Source organism: Cryptomeria japonica, chromosome 3, assembly GCF_030272615.1.
Source record: "Cryptomeria japonica chromosome 3, Sugi_1.0, whole genome shotgun sequence".
NCBI lineage: Eukaryota > Viridiplantae > Streptophyta > Pinopsida > Cupressales > Cupressaceae > Cryptomeria > Cryptomeria japonica.
The window spans coordinates 640,919,039-640,941,248 of NC_081407.1; positions in this window are offsets into that span (position 1 = coordinate 640,919,039).

Here is a 22,210-nt window from a genome sequence, read left to right on the forward strand (position 1 = left end):
CTACCCAATCTGAGTCAGTATATGCACATAAAGTAAAATCATCACTTTTATAATACCATAAACCATATTTTGTTATTCCTTGCAAATACCAGAATATCCTCTTTACTGCACATTCATGATTTTCTTTAGGATTACTTTGATATCTTGAAACAATACTTACTGCATTCATAATATTAGGTCTAGTCTGAGTTAGATATAACAGACCACCAATCATAGACTTGTACCTTGCCGGATTTACCAGTGTAGAAGTATCCTGGATAGATAATTTATCACTTGTCACCATAGGAGTACTTACCGGTTTAAAATTATCCATACCAAACTTCTTCAACAATTCCCTTAGATACTTAGTTTGACAGATAAAAATGCCTTTGTCAGTTTGATTAATCTGCAAACCTAAGAAAAACTTCATCTCATCAATCATGGACATTTCAAATTCATTCTTCATATTGTTAGAAAATTCCATGCACAATTTATCTTCTCCTCCAAAAATGATATCATCAACAAATACTTCAATAATCAGAATATTATTATCAGTGATCTTATAATATAAATTACTATCAGCACTGCCTTTTGTAAAACCAAGCTTCAAAACATATTTATCCAGCCTTGCATACCAAGCTCTAGGAGCTTGTTTCAAACCATATAAACATTTCTTCAATCTACAAACCATATCTTTATCATCTGTCTGTCAGTGAAAATCCACCAAGTTTCTCAATGTATACGTATTCCTCAAGTTCACCATCCAAAAAAGCAAATTTAACATCCATTTGATAAACCTTATAGTTCTTGTAAGCTGCATAGGCAAGAAACGGTCTAACAACTTCAATTCTAGATACAGGTGCAAATGTCTCACCATAATAAATTTCTTCCATTTGAGAATATCCTTTACAAACCAATATAGCCTTGTTTCTTACATCTTGACTATCCTCATTCAGATTATTCCTAAAAACCCATTTAGTTCCAATAACATTCTTATTTTTAGATCGGGGAACTAGAGTCCAAGTTCCATTCTTCTCTATCTGATCTAATTCATCTTCCATAGCCTTTAACCAATATTTATCCTTACAAGCTTCAATAACAGTTGCTGGTTCAACTTGAGAAATAAGACATACCTCTTCATTAGCTAGTTTCCTTCTAGTAATAACTCCCTTGTTCTTATCTCCAATGATGTGATCTTCAAAATGATTTAATCTTACATACCTTGGTGTCTTCTGAACTTCAAGTACTTTGCTCTGATCATCAGTTATAGTTGAATTTTCTGATAGTGTCGGTGTAATTATCTCAGCTTCCTGTACTAGTTGAGGTATTGCTAGTTCAATTATGATCATTTCCACTGCCAATTCCCTGTCGTATGATATAGAATGATTTTTGTACTGTTCATCCACTTTCACATTAGCACTCTCAACAATTTTCTGTAATCTTTTATTATAACATCTATATGCTTTTCTTTGAATTGAGTATCCAAGAAATTTCCCTTCATCACATCTAGGATCAAACTTTCCAATTGAATCATCTCTTTTGATATAGCATTTACTTCCAAAAAGTTTGAAATATTTAATAGTAGGTGTATGTCCAAACCATAGTTCATAAGGGGTCTTACCAGTTTCACCTTTGATGTGAACTATTGAATGTGTAGACTTCTCAACTCACTTCTTCTCTCCAGTAAATATGAGGCAATTTGGCTTCCATCATCATAGATCTTGCTGCATCCAAAATGGTTTTGTTCTTTCTTTCCACTACTCCATTTTGTTGAGGAGTCCTAGGTGTAGATAGCTATCTCCTGATTCCATTTGTTTCACAATAATTGTCAAATTCATGAGAAGTGAACTTACCTCCTTGATCTAATCTTAGACATTTGATTTTCAATCTAGTTTCAGTTTCAACCTTTGCTTTAAAGATCTTGAATTTCTCAAAAACTTTAGACTTCTCCCTTAGAAAAGTCACCCACATCATTCTAGAATAGTCATCTATAATCAGCATGAAATACCTATCACTTTGAAAGCTTCTAGTCCTTGTTGGACCATACAAGTCAGTGTGAATCAAATCAAGTAAATCATTAGATTTATCATGTATTCTCTTAAAAGAATTTCTAACTTGCTTACCCAATTGACATTCCTTACATACCAGATTATGAGGCTTCATAATCATAGGTATATCTCTAACAACCTTAGTTGAACTGATCTTAACAATAAAATTAACATGACACAACCTCTTATTCCATAACCAACTCTCACCAATATGAGCAATTAAGCCTATCTTATTACCAGTGTTCAAGTGGAAGATATTACTTCTTGTCTGAATATCGGTTGCAATCTCCAAACCAGTCTTGTTAATGATTTTGCATTTTCTATCTTTAAACTGAAGTTGAAAACCCTTATCAACCAATTGACCAACACTCAAAAGATTATGCTTTAAACCTTCTACATAATAGACATTATCAGTATTATGCTTGCCCTCCAAAGAAATAATACCTCTACCTCTGATCATACATGCTTTGTCATCTCAAAATTTGACTTGACCACCATTGAATTCTTGCAGGGATAGAAATTTCCTTTTATCTCTAGTCATATGATGTGAGCATTCACGATCAATTACCCATTCATCCTTATCTTCAAATTTTGCTGCCAGGGCCTTTTCTTCATGTTTGATATCCAGTTCTAATTCATCTTCCTTCAAAGCATAGAACAACCATTCCTTTCCATTACCGGATCCACTAGTAGAGTCTTCTATCGGTTCATCCCCAGAGTCATCAGTTATTCCTTCCTCATTTGTTATGTAGCATTGTTTACTTTTCTTGAATCAATATCCGTTCTGATTAGGCTTAAAAGATTTCTTAACTCTTTCCTCAAACCTTGCATTCCTTTTCGAACATCTAGATGCAAAATGACCAATCTTATTACATGTAAAACATTTAAAAGGTGCTTTTCCTTCGTACTTACTTCATGTTGGTCCTTTAGGTACTCTTCTTGCAAATAAGGCTTCAAGTTGGTCAAGTTCTTCATCTTCTTTCCTCATGTCCTCCAATTCTTTTGCATATAGGAATTTCCAATCACTTTTGCTAATAGATGATGATGCATAAAAAGCAAGTTCAGATTTTATAGCTCCAGAAGATCCAAATTCTTCAAGCTCAAAAGTAGATAATTTCCCAATCATAATGTCTCTCTTAACTGAAGAGTTAGCCATTGTTCTCAACTCATTAATTGCAGTTGTCTTCATCTTGTAAGCCGGTGGAAAGGCTCTCAAGACTTTGGAAACTATTTCATCTTCACTTAGAAATCCTCCACAATATTGTATCCCCATAACAATCTCATTCACTCTTTCCATAAATACAACAATTCTTTCATTATCTTCCATTTCATGTTTTCATATCTTACTCGGTAACCATCTAGTTTAGCAATTTTGACAGTAGGGTCACTTTCATTCAGAGTTTGAAATTTGTTCCACATAACTTTTATCGATGATTTATTAGTCAATCCCATGATCTGCTGATCAATAAGTGCACACAAGAGGGCTTTTGTAGCTCTGCAATCATTTTCAATATTCTTATCCATGTCTGCAACAACAAGATTGCTAGATGTCAGATCATAAGGTGTGTATCCTTTCTCAATGATCTCCCAAATATCCTTACCAAGACATCTAAGATGAGTCTCCATTCGAATTTTCTATATCCCATAATTTGTTCCATCAAGCTTAGGGAATTCTCTTCTGAAAATAGTTGCCAGTGGATTAGAAGTGTTACCTGCCATAGGATCTACCTCAAGTGGTTAAGCTTCTGTAAAAGAGGACCAAGGCTCTGATACCAATTGTTAGGATAACTAGTGAACAACTGAGAGGGGGGGTGAATCAATTGTTAACAAATTATGATGTTTAATCTGCAATACAACTTCAAACCAGAGCACATAAGTATTCAAATACCGATAAAGCAGAAATAGATGCCAGTACACACAGATACCGGTAAAAAATGTAACTTAACAATTAAACAGATAAACAATAAAAAGAAACCATACCACATAACACCATGATTTATACGTGGAAAAACCGAAAAGGGAAAAACCACGGTGGGAAGCCTACCCACAGTCAGATGATACTTCTGCAAAAAGTATATGATACAATGAGGGGCCTGCACATGCAAGAAGGCACACTACCTAGAGTGTACTAATTACAAAAGAGTCTCACTGACTACAGAGGTTAAAACCACCTCAAGATATTTGGACAACAATCTAATAGAGTGAACTTCCAGAGATAGCATCTACCATGCCTAATTACATTCCTCGTTAAGCTCAATACTAGAGGCCTTTGACCTCTTCCTTAATCCAAAGTCGATCCTCAATGATCGACCTAATCCTCTGCCTGAATGATATTACAATATTCACACATTACATTTCCTTTCCACGATCTATAATGAGATCTTACAACATTTATACCAACCCTAAGACCTAAATCAACTAGGTCGGCCACCTAAAAGATATTACAATAAGATCATTACATAAATCCATTTTACAATGATATGCCATGTCGGCTTAAGACCAAAACAACAATTACAAATCCATAAATCATCCAGAAACATCCCGATAACGTGTAGAGTACACGTTAGCATGATATCGGTCCATAACCTAGATAGGCCCCTGACCTATTCTGGGTCCACCATGCTAAAGCAATGTCTTCGGGTGGTTGAAGCATGATCAAAGAACATCTCCAGCATCCTAAAATCCATCTAGAAGCCACACCAACACCACGTATGCATCTTGTCATGATTCCTCAGTGAAAGCTCTACTGGTAGAGCCTTAAACCAATGTCAGTAAGGGTTTGCAAGAGTATATGATAGCATCTAGTTATCAAGCCAATACCAACGACCAAAACATGCTCCAGAAGCACATATCACATGTAACCAATCACATTCCATAGATCCAAACATACCAGAAGTATCCAATAGATAATCTCTTATGTTGGTAATAGTAGATCTTCTATTGGTAACCAAAACCTGTCTGTCAGTAACCATGCACAACAACTATTGTTGACATCAATGACAAAACATCAATGCAACACATAATCAATTTGTCCATAATGCCAACAATTTAGTCTACTATCTACCTTCTCATTCAAATGAGTCGGTATTGAGCTAACTATCTCCTTTTTCTTAATGGAAGACTGATCATCTGACTCCTTTAGCTTATTTTCCAACTCATTTACTTTCTCCAAAATTTGAACTCTTGTTGGCTTAGCTCATCTAGTGGGTTTAGGCTCTTCATCCATATATGGCACTAATGGTGCAATTGGAAAATCAGTCTCACTATCAAATTGAACTATTGCATCTACATGTGAGATAGGTGGAGACCTAGAAGTTAATGGGACGGATGCAATTGTAGGAGCTGAAGAAGATGCTCCTATCTATCTCTGCTCAAGAAGTTGAACCTTAGTTTGCAGCTCCACACACCTCTGTTGAACTGCATTATAATTATTGAAAATATTTTCAAACTTCTTCATTAACTCCTCTTTTTCTTTACCCTCCCTCTTTGAAGTTTCATGGGCCAATTTGGCCACATCAACAGCTAACTTTGAGGCCTCAACATTTGATGTATAAGAGGCTCTTTTTACAATAAGGCTTCCCCTCAAGTTTCGATATATCACTGATAGTAGGCCTCCTAGGCCCCTATTCTAGTGCCCATATTGCCAAGGTTGCATGATCATCTACAAATTCAGACCCTTTCAGTGCCAACCTTGCTTCTTCCTCTGAATTGAATTGTTGATCTTTCGATTTTCGGATTGTATCAAAGGCCACTACATCAACTATATCCCACTCTAGCAAAATTAAGACTCTGACCTCGTTTATAATAATCCTGCCTTCATTTACAATAATTCCTTTAAATTCTTCCATCATTTCATTTTTTACCTCCTCCTAATTTTCTTGATCAAATCTATCTGGCCTTTGGGCCTTTCTCTCATTGCTTCTCCTCTTGTATTCTTCTATCTTTATTTTCCATACAAATTACAGGAAGGTTGGGCTTCTTACGAAGGATTCATCTTCAAGAAATTTATCACATGCCTCCTTCCTGTCATCTCTAAAGGCTTTGCCCTAAATATCCAAAGGAGTGAGATCCAATTCTAAAGAGGGTGGCATAGGAGGAATACCAATCCGTATCTCTACATTTGTCACTATAATGGTATCTTCCTCCTGTTGCTCTTCTACCTGCCTTGGAGGTGAAAAAGGTATATGAGGTGGTGAGGGACTTTTATCTGAGTCTTCAAGATCAATGATCTTGACCCCTTTAAAAGGTTTTACTTGTACCTTTGGAGGTGTCTCTATCTTCATTATCTTCTTTCCTTTTCTTCTCACCAACCTTCCACTGACACTGGTACTCTCCTCTTCACTACTTACTTCTTCTCTTACCCTTTTTATCACAACACCAACCCTTGGAGGAGGAACATAGCTAGGTCTACCTTCCACTAGCCCATCTATTTATGAGGTGGAGGAGGGGGTGAGCCTAGTTGTTTCATTCTCATATGATGAATCAGGGCTGCTTCTTCAGGCGTGATGGGTGTAGGTTGCTGCACTCTTCTTCTTTCAACTTGTTGGCCATGAACTTCCTCAAGTTTGGCTCTCTTCTCTTTTAATGCAAGAATTAACTCATCAAAGTTGTTCATGACAAAATCAACTTTGGCACAAAATGGAGAGAATTTTTTTGATGGATCATAGATGTGATCCATTTTTTGTACTATAGCCCATAGCTTCCTAAAAGCTATCCATTTCTCCTTCCTCCAATCCTGAGTCATGAAATTATATTCATTTCTTATTATATCCTCAGGGAAATTGTGCTCATGGGGTGATAGGCTTCCTTTTATTCTTGCCCTAAAAACATTATAGAATACCTTCGGGTCACTATGTCTGACCGTGCTAACCCCTAAATGATATGGTGCAAAAAGCTTATCAAATTGCATATATCCCCCTTTTATAATTACAAAGTATGGAATGATAGTGTAATCTAGGAAAATGGTCCCTTTGCCTCTACCCTTCAGCTCCTTATCATGTATACAACCTATTTGCCACAATATTTCAGCAAAACCAAACCTCAAAGGAACATTGAAAGGTAATACATGTGGTTGGCTAGAAAAACCATAAAACTTTGATAACTATATTGATAGGATAAGGGATAATGTCTCCCTAGTTGTGTTCAATTTTCAATAGTGTCGGCCTATCCTTTGGTCTTACGAAATCATGTAGCTGTGTTGGAATCCTTGGTGGATTCACTGTTAATCTCTCCCTTGGTCTAGAAGTAAAACTATTATCAAACCTAACAAAACTTGATTCCTTCCTATCCCAAGACATGTCCATACTCTAAAGTAGCATTGAAACCTCAATATTATCAATTGTTCTCTTGAGATTCATGGTACCCTCAAAATAATCTGTATTTCTATATAAAAGCATGCACATTAACAATGAATACCAATAGAAATGAGTGTTAAATACGCCATTCTTTATATCTTGCAATCCCTCATGAATCTTTTCTTCAAGGTATGCGGAAAAGTCAAAAACCACTATAAAATATAGATGCTGAATTTGTATAGCCATGTACATAAAATCAGGTGGCATGACTGTAATAGGGATGAACCCTAAAACTTGGCACAAAGAAAAGAAAATGGCATGCAAATATTGGGCGAAAGCACCAATAGAAAAGGGCTCTTCTGAATTAGGGCTAATATGATAAGTTGTATCTCTTGTTTTTTCAAATGAGCTAGAATGAGGTTGGCTCTGATAAAACCCTTCATTCTATAATACTTTGCCTTTAGTTCATTCAAATCTATCTGAATAAAGGTAGCAGAAGGTTTATACAAATAAAAAATCTCTTGAAATTCCTCCCTCCTAATTGTCAACAAAATTTCTCCCTCATTTCCCCTTATAACTCTAGAAATGGGATCATATCTGTTTGCAACAACTTTAAGGAGGTCGACATCCATGAATATATTGGGCACTACTAACTTGCCCAAGTCATATTGTTAGGCACTTGAAAATGGAGATTCCAAATTCCTCTGTCCATACCACAACTTAAACAAATCCACCCCAGCCATTGGCACCCTAGCATCTATGATGTTATACGCCTTATTAGTTAATCCTTCTCCTATGGTTCTACCTTGTTCAAGTCTCTGCCCCTGATATTTATCATTCGTCAAGGGCTTCAATTGATCAAGAAAATTATCAAACAAATTCCTCTTTAGATACTATGTTTGTCCTAAGTGGTTTCTTAGGGGAGCCATCCTATATGACTAGGGATTTTAACAATTACCCATGAAAGAAAAGGAGAAACAAGGGCTTAACATGAAATTATCAAATTCAACACCGAAGAGTGTGAATTCTCACCCATTTTACCAAATTTCAAAAACTCTTAGAACAATTCACAACCTTTTCACTATAATTCTCATGCAATTCACAGCTTTAATGCTTTAAAACAAATGAAAGAATTCAAAAAAACTCACTGCTTTAATTGCACCAGAAAATCATAATTTCACACTGTAAGAAATCGCTGAAATCTCCCTCATCTCTAGAATCACTCTTCAATCTCTTTTGAATGCTTCGGTGGTTCAAAATAGCAGAGAAAACATATTTAATAATTGTTTTGGAACAAAATGTCACTGTCCTATCCATTATTACTGCTCGCGTGAGTGGAGAATCTGCTCGAAAGTGCATTTGAACTAAGTTTGAATCTCCACTATTGATTGATTTCATGCTGGCAAATCGCATGAACAATAGTGGTCAATCTAACATTGACCATCACATGTGGCAAGTGGGCCTATCAAAGGTATGATGCGGCATCTCCAACTCACCCTCCATCTCACCTCAGTCAGTAGCCCCCACCTTTCAACTTACCTCGGCCCGCCTTGGACATGTGGCATCATCTTGTGATGTCATGATCCATAACCTTTGAGCATCTTCCTTCACAGGACTGCGAGGACTGTTGGATCTGTTTGCCCTTTATCTCTTAGCCACTATGTCTGCCTTCCTTATCCAATTAACGATTGAGCATATTCTTGACCAAGATTAAAATATCTTCATCCATTTAAGCACGTGCAAATAGCAGGAACTTTTAGTACCTTGATTGTTAACATAAAGTCACCGACATAAGTATTAATGTTGGACTTAGGAAAAAAAATCAGGCACTAGCTTAAATATTAAAGGGGACCTGCCTACAGAAAAATATTAATAGGGCCCTGTCATAAAAACAACTTAATGCCTAGGGAAAGACATGGCCCCGCCAACGGTAAGCAAACCCTTGGCCTTAAGTGGAAAATGGTAACGCCAAATTATAACAGGCTTAGGGTTTTTACCAAGATTTAATCAAAATGCATAAAACCCTAGACCTTAAGCATGAAACACAGGACAAAGAGTAGGATTAAATCCAAAATGACTAGTATTTTGACTAAGGCATGAAGATTTTTTGCTAGGTCATTTTCAGGACTGTCAGTGGCTCTGGTTGGGGATGATCATTACTCAGGGATGATACAAGAATCCAAAATCTCAGGTGGAGCAGACCGTTGCAGAGCAGACCAAAAGGGAAGTTACTTGGATAGGGTATCTCGAACAAAAAATGAAACTACTCTACTTATGTACAAAACGTAATCTAATGCTCATGGAAAATAAATACTTTAAGAAAAGTAGGGCTTCAATAATTGTCCATGAACAAGCAATTCAAGAATGTCACCATTTATATCTTGGAGAAACTATGAGTCTCCTCCCCACTTACTCTGGATCATATATGGGCTAAGCCAAATGGCATCAAACTTGCCATGTTTTCCTTTATCTTCTATCCTAGCATTCCACATCAGAACCAAATCATCACTCTAAAAATTTCTTGCAACTGTTCTTTTATCATACAAATTTTTTACTTGCATCTGCAATTTTGCATTTCTGGTATTAGTTTCTCTTCTAGTTTCATCTAACTCAATCAAAGCTTCAACCCTCAGCTGCATATCATCATTTATATCATCATCATAAGTTTGGACAAACTTATACATCTGCATCAGATTATTTTGGGGCAACCTTGCATATGCACCATACACCAAATCAAAAGGAGCACATCCTATTTCCTTTTTAATTATTACCCTGTCTACCCAAACTTCCAGCTTTAGCTTTGAATCCCAAGATTTCTTGTGTTTTTCCACGACTCTTTTAATGATTTTCATCAAGCTCTTATTGCTTGATGTAGCTTGTCCATTCCCTTGTGGGTGGTAAGGTGATGAGTATGAGATTTGAATACCATACTTACTACCAAAATATTCATATTCCTCTAACCTAAAACTCATGGCCTTGTCAGAGACTATTCTTTCTGGACATCCAAATCTGATTAATATATTATCAATGAGAAAATTAATCACCACCTTACTCATTACTTTCCTTGTTGGTATAGCTTCAACCCACTTGGTAAAATAATCCATAGCCACTAAGATCCAAGAGTGACCACCACTATATTTACATGCTATTTCTCCAATTAAGTCTATACCCTACTGTTGAAATGGAGCCTGCACATTTACAGGTTTTAATGACATATTTCCTGAAAATTTCAACTTTCCTGAAAACTTCTGGCATGGATCACATTTTCTAACTAACTGATGTGCATCCTTGAAGATTGTTGGCCAACAAAACCCAACTCTCAATATTTTATGTGTAGTTTTTTTGGCCATATAATGTCCTCCACAGACCCCACTATGCATCTATGTCAGTAATTTCTGAGCTTGATCTTGGTTCACACATTTTAACATGACACCATCATTGCTCCTCCACCAGAGTTTTCCATTTACAATAACATTTTATGGCATGTAACTTCAATGTCCTCTTTTTGTTGTCACTCATGACTTTAGGACATCTCATCTTTTGTAAGTAGCATATTATTTCCACATATCATTCACAGTTATCCATATCATAGAGATAATCTTTGTGCTCTTCTTCTGTTACATTTATTTGATTGGCATCCAAGTTACTTTGAGCCATTAATTTAGCCAATCCTTTTCCTCTCACTAACTTAGTGATTTGGATGCCAATATTGAATTCTTGGATCTTGTTGATCCATCTATATCTCCTCTCAAATACTTCCTATTGTGTGAAGCTATCTTTGACTGCAGCATTTGGCACATATGCAACCACTATTGGTCCCATCAGGTAACTCCTAAAATCCTTCACTGCCTTTATTATTGCAAAAGCTTGTTTTTCATTTATGTCATACTTCAACTTTGCAGCTTGCAAAGATTTACTGAAAAATGCTATGGGTTGTTCAAAACCCTCTGAGTTCTTTTGTAGCAAGACTATAGCAACAGTATGAAAAGATGCAAAAAAAAATATTTGTATAGGTTTGCCATAATCAGGTGTTTTCAAAACAGGTACATTTTTAATAGCTTGTTTGATTTCTTGGAATGCCTTGGTTGGCTCTCCTTCCCACTCTAACTTTGCACCATTTTTTAATAGCTTAGAAATAGGTCTACTGATTTCTGCAAATTTAGTAATAAACATTGTGAGGAAATTAATCTTCCCAAAGAAATATTGGATACCATTTACTATCTTGGGTTGAGGAACTTTATCAATTGTCGCTATCCTTTCTGTGTCAATTCTCACACCACCTTTTGAAACAATGTGACCCATTAGTCACCCCAAAAGCACATTTATTTGGGTTCAAAGATATTCCATACTCAACAACCCTATTAAAGATTTTTGCAAGATGATCATAGTGATCACCTTCCTTCTTAGAATATGTTATTAAATCATCCTGATATACAACCAAAGATATATTTATAATGTCATAAAATGCAACATCCATAGCTCTTTGGAATTTTTCTCCTGTGTTTGTCAACCCAAATGACATTCTTACATAAACATAAGTCCCCCAAGGTGTAGTAAATATTGTCTTGAACTATTTTGATTCTTTAACCATTACCTAGTTGTAACCTAAAAAACCCATCCATCATAGATAAGAGCTCACACCTTGTGACCCTCTGCAACATTGCTTCTACATTAGGCAATGGATAGTTGTCTTTCAATGAAGATATGTTTAGATTCCTAAAATCAACACATAGTCTAATATCTCCATTCTTCTTTCTCATAGGTCCATGTTAGACACCCATGATGAATGTCTGATAGTGTTAATGATTCCAGCATCCCTTAGCTTAACCAGTTCTTCTTGCATTTTGGGTGCTAAGGTTGGATTAATTGGCCTTTTCTTTTTTCTAAAAGTCTTAACACCTTCCTTCAAAGGGATTTCATGTTGAAACAAATCTTCCCTATAAGCTTTTAAATCATCATATGACCAAGCAAAGACATGTCTATATTTTCCTAACAAATCCATCAAAATTTTCCTTACCTTGGGTGACATCTTCTTTCCAATGTACACCTTTTTGGGGTCTCCCTCTATTTCAAGGTTAATCTCTTCTAAATCCTCAGGATGTGGGGTAGTCGTAGAAATATTTGCCTTATCTTGACTATCAAACACCCTTTCTAATACCACCAAGCCTTTGCGAATCTTATTTGTCTTTAATTGAATTACCTCATTCCCAAAGAATGTTTCCTTTCCATCCTCTATTTTTACAAAGGCACCAAAATAAATTTCCTGGCCCTCATACTCTTCTACACAAGTTAGGAACCTCAAAATATCATTATCATCATTGAAAAATTGCCAACTTTCAATGTTGTCAAGGATTGAAGGCTTGGTTTGAACCTCAAATTTTGAAATTCCTACGAAAGTTATATCTTTTGGCCTCAAAGAAATGTTAGCTAGCAAGTTTGCCATCATGTTATGGCTTCTCTCTTTCCAATCAATGCTAAATGCATCAAAATTCTCAATCTCATTCCACACAACATTCTTATATTGCTTCCACCTTTTATTTTTTGATGCATACTTTGACCTGATTTGGGATATGACTATGATGGTATGATGAAAGAATAAGTATCCAGTAGATTACTGAGAGGGGGGTTGAATCAGTAAATTGAAAAATTGAAACAAACTTTCCCAATCTCAATCTCAATCACACAGAGTAAACTTATCAATAAAATATCTCTGTCAAGATAAAATCTTATAAGAAAAACCGGTTGACTGTTATAGCAACTTAACAGTAAACAACATTAAACTTGTAAACATCCAAATGCTTTATCATATGTCAATAGACTTCATTTCTCAATGCTTCCGGTTATCATGCCTTATCGGAATAGTTAAGTAGTTAATCAAATCAATCATAAGATCATAACCACAAAACATTCACCACATGACACAAATATTTTGATGTGGAAACCCAAATGGGAAAAACCACAGTGAGATGAGACTCATAAGATAACTATCTGAACTCTTCTGAAGTTTACCCTATTAGGAACCAATCCTATTAAAGCTTTTACAAAAGTCCTCTTAAGAACTAATCCTGTTAAGAATCTCCCGATTAAGGAATTGACTACAAATGCCTTATTAGAAGCAAGTACCCCATTAGGAGTACCCTCGGTAGAGGATTTGAGAATCCAAGCTAATGGATCACCTTGTTAGAGGATTTAAGAAGTAACCAAGCTTGTTAGAGCTTACCCGATTAGGGGATTTCAATTCTGCTATGATTCTTAGAAAACAATGGGATTTTGCTTGATCTGTCTGAATAGCACTACACTTGCTTGATCAGATCCTTTTTAAGTTTATATCTGTCTTTACTCAAACTACAAATTCATTATCCGGTTCAACAACCACACACTCAACTAATTTCTGCCAACACCTTTTACAAAATAACTTCATCGACCTTATAACAAATCAATTAGGTTGGTAACACAACAAAAACCTAATTCTCTCATAGAGATTTCAAACAAATCGGTTCAAGTATGACTATTGGATTTACATAGCAATCTGTACACATTAATCAAGAAAACTCAAATTGCTCCTTGATCACTGCTTCATCAGACTCGGTAACTCATCACATGCTTTACATTAGATGCAATACACTTTGCTTATTCCCTAGACAAAAATGTGCCAAAACAATTTGAACTTGTCTTAATACAATGATCACATGTGTCATCATTATTACCGCTCATCATTAGATCATAAACCAACATAACCAATTCAACAACCTTAATCGGTTACGGTTTAACAAAAAAACAATTGGTAGGGTTTACTGGTTACATTACATAGATAGGGTTTAACCTTTTATACCAGTTACAGGTTCAACTCACAAACTAACATACTGATTTACAATGTCCTCCACAAAGTTCTTCCTATCAGTTATAAGACAATATCAATAATAACAACAATATCAGTAATATCATTACCTATTAATTGACATCAATGATAGCATAACATATCATTAATGCAATCTTCATGCAAATGCCAACAATCTCCCCCTTTGGCATTGATGAAAATACAAATATCAATGCCTATTGATTGTTGTTGTGATTGTGAATAGGAATCCTGGTTTACATTACCAAGTATTCACCATGCTCTCCATGTCTTCATCTTGTTACTGGTTCTCCTCCTCATAATCACATAATACTTCTCCCCCTTTGACAATAATGCCAAATTGAAAGTAAATCATGTAATTGCAACTTTCACTGTACAACAACAATAATTTGCAACTTAATACTCTCCCTGTGGAATAGCTTCCACTACTACACCAATCCTTCTGTAAAATTCTGCAAGTGGTTTAGGGATTGATGCAATCAACATCATGCTCAACTAACCTCATGAATGGGTACAACCCCTAGTTGACTTCTAAGATACTAAAATGTAGTCTTAGGTAGAGGTTTGGTAAAAATATCTGCAAGCTACTCCTTGGTAGAAACATGTTCTAAGATAACATCTTTTCTTTGCACTTTTTCCTTCAAGAAATGATACTTCAATTTAATGTGCTTGGTTTGTGTGTGCAAAACAAGATTCTTAGAAATATTTATGGAAGTTGTATTATCACATAAAATCTTATGGGTTCTGGAATCTTTATCTTAAAACCTTCCAATATGTGCCTCATCCAAATAGCCTATGTGCAATTCATATAAGTTGCAACATACTCAGCTTTAGCAGTAGATTGTGAAGTACAACTCTGCTTCTTACTACTCCATGAAACAATTCTTCCTCCAAGAAAGAATGTTCCACCGGTTGTACTTTTCTGGTCATCAACATTTCCTTCCCAATCAGCATCTGTGTACACCTTCAAATCAATGTTTCCTCCATATGGATACCATAATCCATAGTTAGCAGTACCTTTTAGGTATCTAAAGATTCTCTTGGTTGCTATCAAATGTGTTTCCTTAGGATTCTTCTAAAATCTAGCAACTATGCTAGCCGCATGGGCTATATCCGGTTTATTGTGAACAACATAGTGCAATTTGCCAATCATTGACCTGTATTCCTTCTCATCAATAGACTTAGATTCATCTTCCTTAGACAACTTACAACCTGTAACCATTGGTGTCACAACTAGTTTACAGTCACTCATGCCAAATGTCTTCAAAACTTCTTTCACATACTTAGATAGTGTAATGAAAATACCATTCTTCATTTGTTGTATCTGCAAGCCTATGAAATTTTTTATTTCCCCTACTAAAGACATTTCAAACTCATTTTTCATTTCATCTGCAAAACTATTGCTCATGACATCATTACCTCCAAATATGATATCATCAACAAATACTTCACTGACTAGTATTTCATCTCCTTCTGACTTGAGATATATGTTACTGTCATCATTGGTTCTTAGAAAGCCTATCTTCATCAAATGTGTATGGAGTCTTTCATACCATGCTTTGGGTGCCTACTTTAATCCATATAAAGCCTTATGCAATCTGCATACCATGTCTTTCTCATCAGTCAAAGCATAACCATCTGGCTTCTCTATGTATACTTCTTCTTCCAATATCCCATTAAATAATGTAGACTTAACATCCATCTAGTATACCTTGAACTTCTTATGAGCTACAAATGCAAGTAAAGTTTTTACAACTTCCAGTCTTGCTACTGGTGCAAAATTTTTGCCATAATCTTCTCCTTCTTCTTGTGCATAACTCTTGCAAACCAACCTAGCCTTATTGTGAACTACAACACCATCTTCAATCAACATGTTCCTGAATACCCATTTAGTACCTATAACATTCTTATTTACTGGTCGGGGTACTAGGGTCCAAGTGTTGTTCTTCTCAATTTGATCTAATTCCTCTTCCATAGTTTTAACCCAATGATCATCACCAAATGCCTCCTTAGTAGTTATTGGTTCAATGGTGGAGATCATGCAAGAGTTTTCTCTTATTCTCCTTCTAGTTAGTACTCTAGCATTCTTATCCCCAATAATATGTTCAGGACTATGATTCAGTTTCACATATCTAGGAATAACATGATCATTATCTTCAGGTTCAGCTTCATCATTATCATCATCTTCTGAATTTATCTGTTTTGGTTGAACAAGTGCATCAGAATTTGCTTTGCCGGTTTCAGATTTCACAGTTTTTGGTTCTGTAAGGCCCCGCCAGGAACCCTAAAGGAAAACAACACAACTAGGCAACTAAAGGGTGAAATATATAAAAAAAAAAAGATTAAGTGCATTAATTATAACAACTGGACGTTTAATAACATAGCGGAAGTCTAACACATGAATTCCTAAGGGTTACCAACAAAGGTTAATTTGTAGATTATATTAACACCATGGTTAATCCAATTGTCCATTTAATTAAATAAATTAAATGCTTAAGATTAAAACTACACATACATCTAAATTCCATAATTAAAGAATCAAAGTATTCCAATGCATTTATTTATCCATAAACCATCTATACAAAAGATCAAAGCAACTGAAATAACATACAATCCACTGACATAATATTACAATATCCATAAATACATGGCTTCCAAAAATACCACAGAATCCAAAAGTTACAATATCAAGGTTACATAAAAGTTTGATACAATGACCACAAGGTCTCAACTAAACAATGATCACGAACATGAGCTGGTACATGAACCACGTACCAATAAACACCAGCAAAGCCTTTCCTTGCCTGAAGATACAATCCAAAACATTTGATGGGCAGTGGCACTACCACCTGACCATGTGATCCCAAAATGGAACCACCCCATCGTGCTAGGAGATAGTAGAAAACCCTCAAGCAAGAAAAATAAGACAAGTACGAAAGAACTACAAGACTCCACAAACATCCATGTGACTCAACTCACAAACACTAGAGACTCTAAGGAGAGAGTGTCATCACATGACTTACGGTGGTTACCCTGGTAGGATTCCATAGGTCCTGGCCCCCATCCTAGGTTATCCTGGTAACCTCTCCCGAACCTCCGGCTCCATCTAAGCCTCATGCGGACCCTACCAATCCTTTCGTGAAGACAAGGTGGTAAGTTTACCATTCTAGGGCTTCTCACCACATCTTGAGCATATACAAGAACTCAACCATGTGTGAGGCACATTATCTTAATTAATATTATAAACTACCCACCGCTTAATCAATTATTAGGTTATCACTTTTTAATCGACTTTTGAGGGGTTATCCTGCCATCCACTTTGCGTGCGGCCCCCGCTCAAAAGACACTCTCTCTCATAGGACACTAATAGGAAAGGTCGCTCTATGAGAACTCTATGGCAAAACTGACAGCCATATCTAATTCTGACAAACCACAGGTGAAGGATACACAATCACTAACCTAGGATTGACCATTTGGAACAAAACACACAGTGGCTCATATCAACAGGGTTATACAACAACACCTGACCAGGGAGATATAACAACATATGATATAACGAAAACTCAACCAAAATTGCAATGAAATTAAGCTTGACTGCAAACACCATTTACACAAGATCCTAATACAGACAATCTTTTCTTTAAACATCAAAAAGCATAAAATACTTGCAATTAAAGATTTTCCAAAAAGTAAGAAAATACAACTATATTAATACAAGGAAATCAATGTTGTCATTTACCCAATAAGGTTAAATCAATCACATAAAAATTAATCTCCTCATGTATTTCCAAGCATAAATATAGAATCTAAAATTATAAGCTTTTCTAGAAATAACCAAACTCTGAATTAATTATATATCTATATAATATAATATAATTATATGAATATATATATACATCATATATAAATCATATACCTATAATCATATTACAATATATATATAAACACATGAATTAATTTTCACAGTATTAAAATAATACTAAATAACATAATGCCCATAATAAAAAACCTATATATATATATATATATACATATATCATATATATAATAAATTAATTTAAAAACAAATTTTATAACCCTACATGGAAATCCAAAATACCATATTTCGGTTTGCATGAAATTTATCTAGGAAATAGTGAAATTAGCTTAACCCCTGCTACCATAGGTAGCAAGTGCTACAGCCGGTAGCTATACTACTGTCGGTAGTAACTATCGAAAGTTGTATTATTTTTTTCTAATTTTATTTTTTATTTTATTTTTTTAAAATTCAATAACCTAAATAAAACCTTAAATTTAAATAACGTAAAATATTAAAATTTCAATAACCCAAAAAAATATTAAATTTTATTTTTCAATAAAATTTATTTCCAAGGAATCTAATTAATACACATTAATTAATACAGATTTTCCCATACACTTAATAAACTATTAGATTTAATTCCCAATTAATTTTACAACTAAATATACAGAGATGCACAAATATGTTAGGCCCAATATGGAAAGCTAATGTACTGAGAGGGGAGGGGTGAATCGGTACTTCAAATCCTTTTATCAACAATATCTTCACTGTTATGCATAAACCACAAACCACTGTAACATAACATAAAGTTAAAACAAATAAATAACAATCATACATGATTCACTCCATAACACATATATTTTGGTTACGTAGAAACTCTTGGTTAGAGAGAAAAACTACGGTGGGGATGGCACCCACAACTTCACTACTGCAATAATAAAGGTTGCTCGGTTAGAGCTACATGTTCAACTATTTCTGATAGCTTACCCTGTTAGGAGTATCAAGATCATTAGATCTACCTTGTTAAAGGATTTTACAACACTTATTCTAAATGCTACACCTAGTTAAAGGCTTTACAATTTATAGACTTTGTTAGAGTCTTTTACCCTATTAAAGGTTTCTCTTACAACTTAAAAATATTACAATAAAATCTTTACATGTATCTGCAACTTTACATCTGGAATGTTATAGTAGATTCTATGTGCTCAAAATGAGATTACCTTGCTTATAGCATACCTTGGTAACCCATAAAGTAACTCGGTAAACCCTTCTATTTACTCTGTTCTTTGACTGTTCTCTGAAATCCTTCTCAGTGACCTCTGTGTCTCTGTAACAATCATAACACTCAGTGCTTTCTTATGTATCACACATGTCTTGCCTCATACACCTCTATATCTCTATCTGATCTCAATCCATGCTGTATAAATAGATATCTTATGTCGGTGATCAGGTTCATTGCTTCGATCTTACAAACATGATTTATCGAATGAATAACCATACAAAATATTTCATTGGTTAGATGACCTCAAAATCGTACACAATCTTTAAGTGCAATTTCCAATGTGATAACGGTTCTTTATTCCTTGATCTTGTAACACGTTTTCCCATGTGTGTCTAGATTCAATGAATCTGGTAACACGTTTCACTCGGTGTATATCAACTGGTGTATTATTCTTTCTGCTTGGTAGACATGGAATGTTACTCGGTAGACAGCTCGATGAATACTAGGCTCTGTGACTACTTTCTTCTATAACCGACTGCTCTGTGCATACCGACTGAATGTTTTGGTAGTAGTAATCGACTAGAGTATATAGAATGACTTTGGATATAAAACTAATGGCAACTATAATAAGTAGTAACAATCTCCCCTTTTGACATTAGTTGAGATGTTTGACAAAACTACTTTCAAAGTCATAACTCAAAAATTTATATACTTACAAAATTTTGACAAAACTGACAGCATATACTTTTATCAACGAAATAGTATATTAATATATACTCCCCTTATCAATATACTATACAAAACTCTGATTTTGCATGCTCGGTGATCAATATTTTGTACTTGGTTTTGTTTGGTGATCACTGCTTGGTATACTCCCCCTATGTACTACATTCCCCTATCAAAAATGGATTTGTACTTTATTCGGGCAGCAGTGAGAGCAGCAAAGAGGGCATCTTTAACACTGTCCATAAGTGAATTCTGAGCTGTAATGTCAACTAACAGTGAAATTAGTCCATCTAAGGTGCTTCCCTCTTGTTGAGTGGATAGGGACGTAGCTTTGTTGATCTGTTCTTGGACGAAGGAAAGATGAGGAATGAATAATGTTTGAAGTGTCATTATGTCCATCCTTATCTTGTGCTCTTCATTCCTGAGTTCCAATTGTTGAGCCATGAGCTTTTGTAACGTTGTATAAAAATTCTGAATGGAATTTGGCTCAGTGGTCAACTTATTTGAGAGATCAGTGATCTCTTTCTCAATCACTTCAGTTTTATTTTTGATATCTTTAATGAATAAAGAAAATGTATAGAGTTTCTGAAATAAATAAAGAATGTGCTTGAGTTGAGGGGTCAACTCAGCAATAAATTTGACAAGTTTAACTTTGCCAATAGCAATAGCTTTCTGTACCTCTTCAATCATTTTAGCAGTGAGCTCCTTGTCCTTTAACTTGCTCAAATATTCAGATGCATCTACTCTAGATGTCTCTATCTTGGTTAGGAGTTCATCTAGTTGAATGTGGATGGTGACATCTTTTGTCACTATTGCTTCAGGTAGCATATCGGTTAAGAGTGCTTTCACCTTTTGAAGTACTTTATTTTTCTTTGGTCTCATTCTCTACATCTAAGTAAAGGCCATTCATCAATTTCAAGGCTCTTTGCTTGACTAGGAATTTTGTGTGGTAGTTTTTCAGATGTTCAGTGATCTCATCTACCGACATGTCTGGGAAAAGATGTACCAGACTTCTTTCTCTCATCTGTTTCTCTAAGTCCATGGCATACTTCCACCTATTGTCAATATGCAAATATAATTCATTTGGAAGAGATTTACATACTTCCAATGGGACCAATTGGAATTTCAATAGTGTGCAGATGACAACCTCTTCTATTTGTCTCTTTTCATCATCAGATCTGGATTCATATTTTACATATCTGAATGATCCAAATCCACCATATTGCTTCAGATTAGCACAAAAAATTTCAACACTATGTACATTTACCTTTGTACTCTTGACAATCTGAAATTTGTCTTTGTCTTCGGATTCAGTGTCACTAGACTCTTTAGTCAAAATGAGTTTCCGAGTAGATTTCTTGTAAGTTTTTGTTACCTTGGGTGTAGCAACATTCTTTGTTTTCTTACTCGGTGATGCTATAGATGCTCTTGTGTTAGGTCGCTTTGCTGGAGGAGTCGGTTATACTTTTGATGTATCATGTTTCTTTCTTTTCAAAACTTTCCCTTTAGGCAATTCGGTGCTCAGTGTTATAGCTACCTCTTGGGCTTCAGATTCCTCTTCGGTGATGGCTATAGTGCCTTTGACAAGTGTGGAGGAAGAACCTTCTCCAAATTTCTCCGTTAATGCCTTGATCATTTTTGTTGCCTTCCTTCTAGCTTTGGGCACTACAATGCTCATTTTTACTTTTTCCTTCACTTCTTCATATGTTCCATACCTCTGCTTGGTAGCATGCCTTGGTAATGTAAGAAAAGCATCTATCTATTGTTGTGTGATATCAAAATCAATCTCATAACCCATAGGTGGCAAAGATTGAGTTCTTGATTCCACAACATTAACATAGCAGTAATCAGTGTCCACTTCAAAACATATGTCATCCTTGTATTTCTCCACTAACTTGGGTGGAATTCTATATCTATTATGCATCTTCTCCTAAAACTTGTTGAAATAATCATCCATAATATCATTGAAATTATCACCTAGCTTCTTGATGAAGTCATTTATTTGATGGGTGATTGGTCGGTGTAGTTCCCAAACAACTTTACCGACTGATGGAAAGAATTTCTCAAAATAGAAAAACATGCATATCAGAAGTGATCCAAATTTTAGTGTATTAGCCAAATTGTTCTTCTTTGGCTTCCTTATGGTATTGAGATTCCCAAACAGGTTTTTCAACAATACCATATAAATCAATTTTCATGCCTTTCTTCACAATTTTATATGCTAAGTCAACTGCTGCACAGGGTACACTGTTTTCCCTTGCCGATTGGAAGAAATAATAACCTATT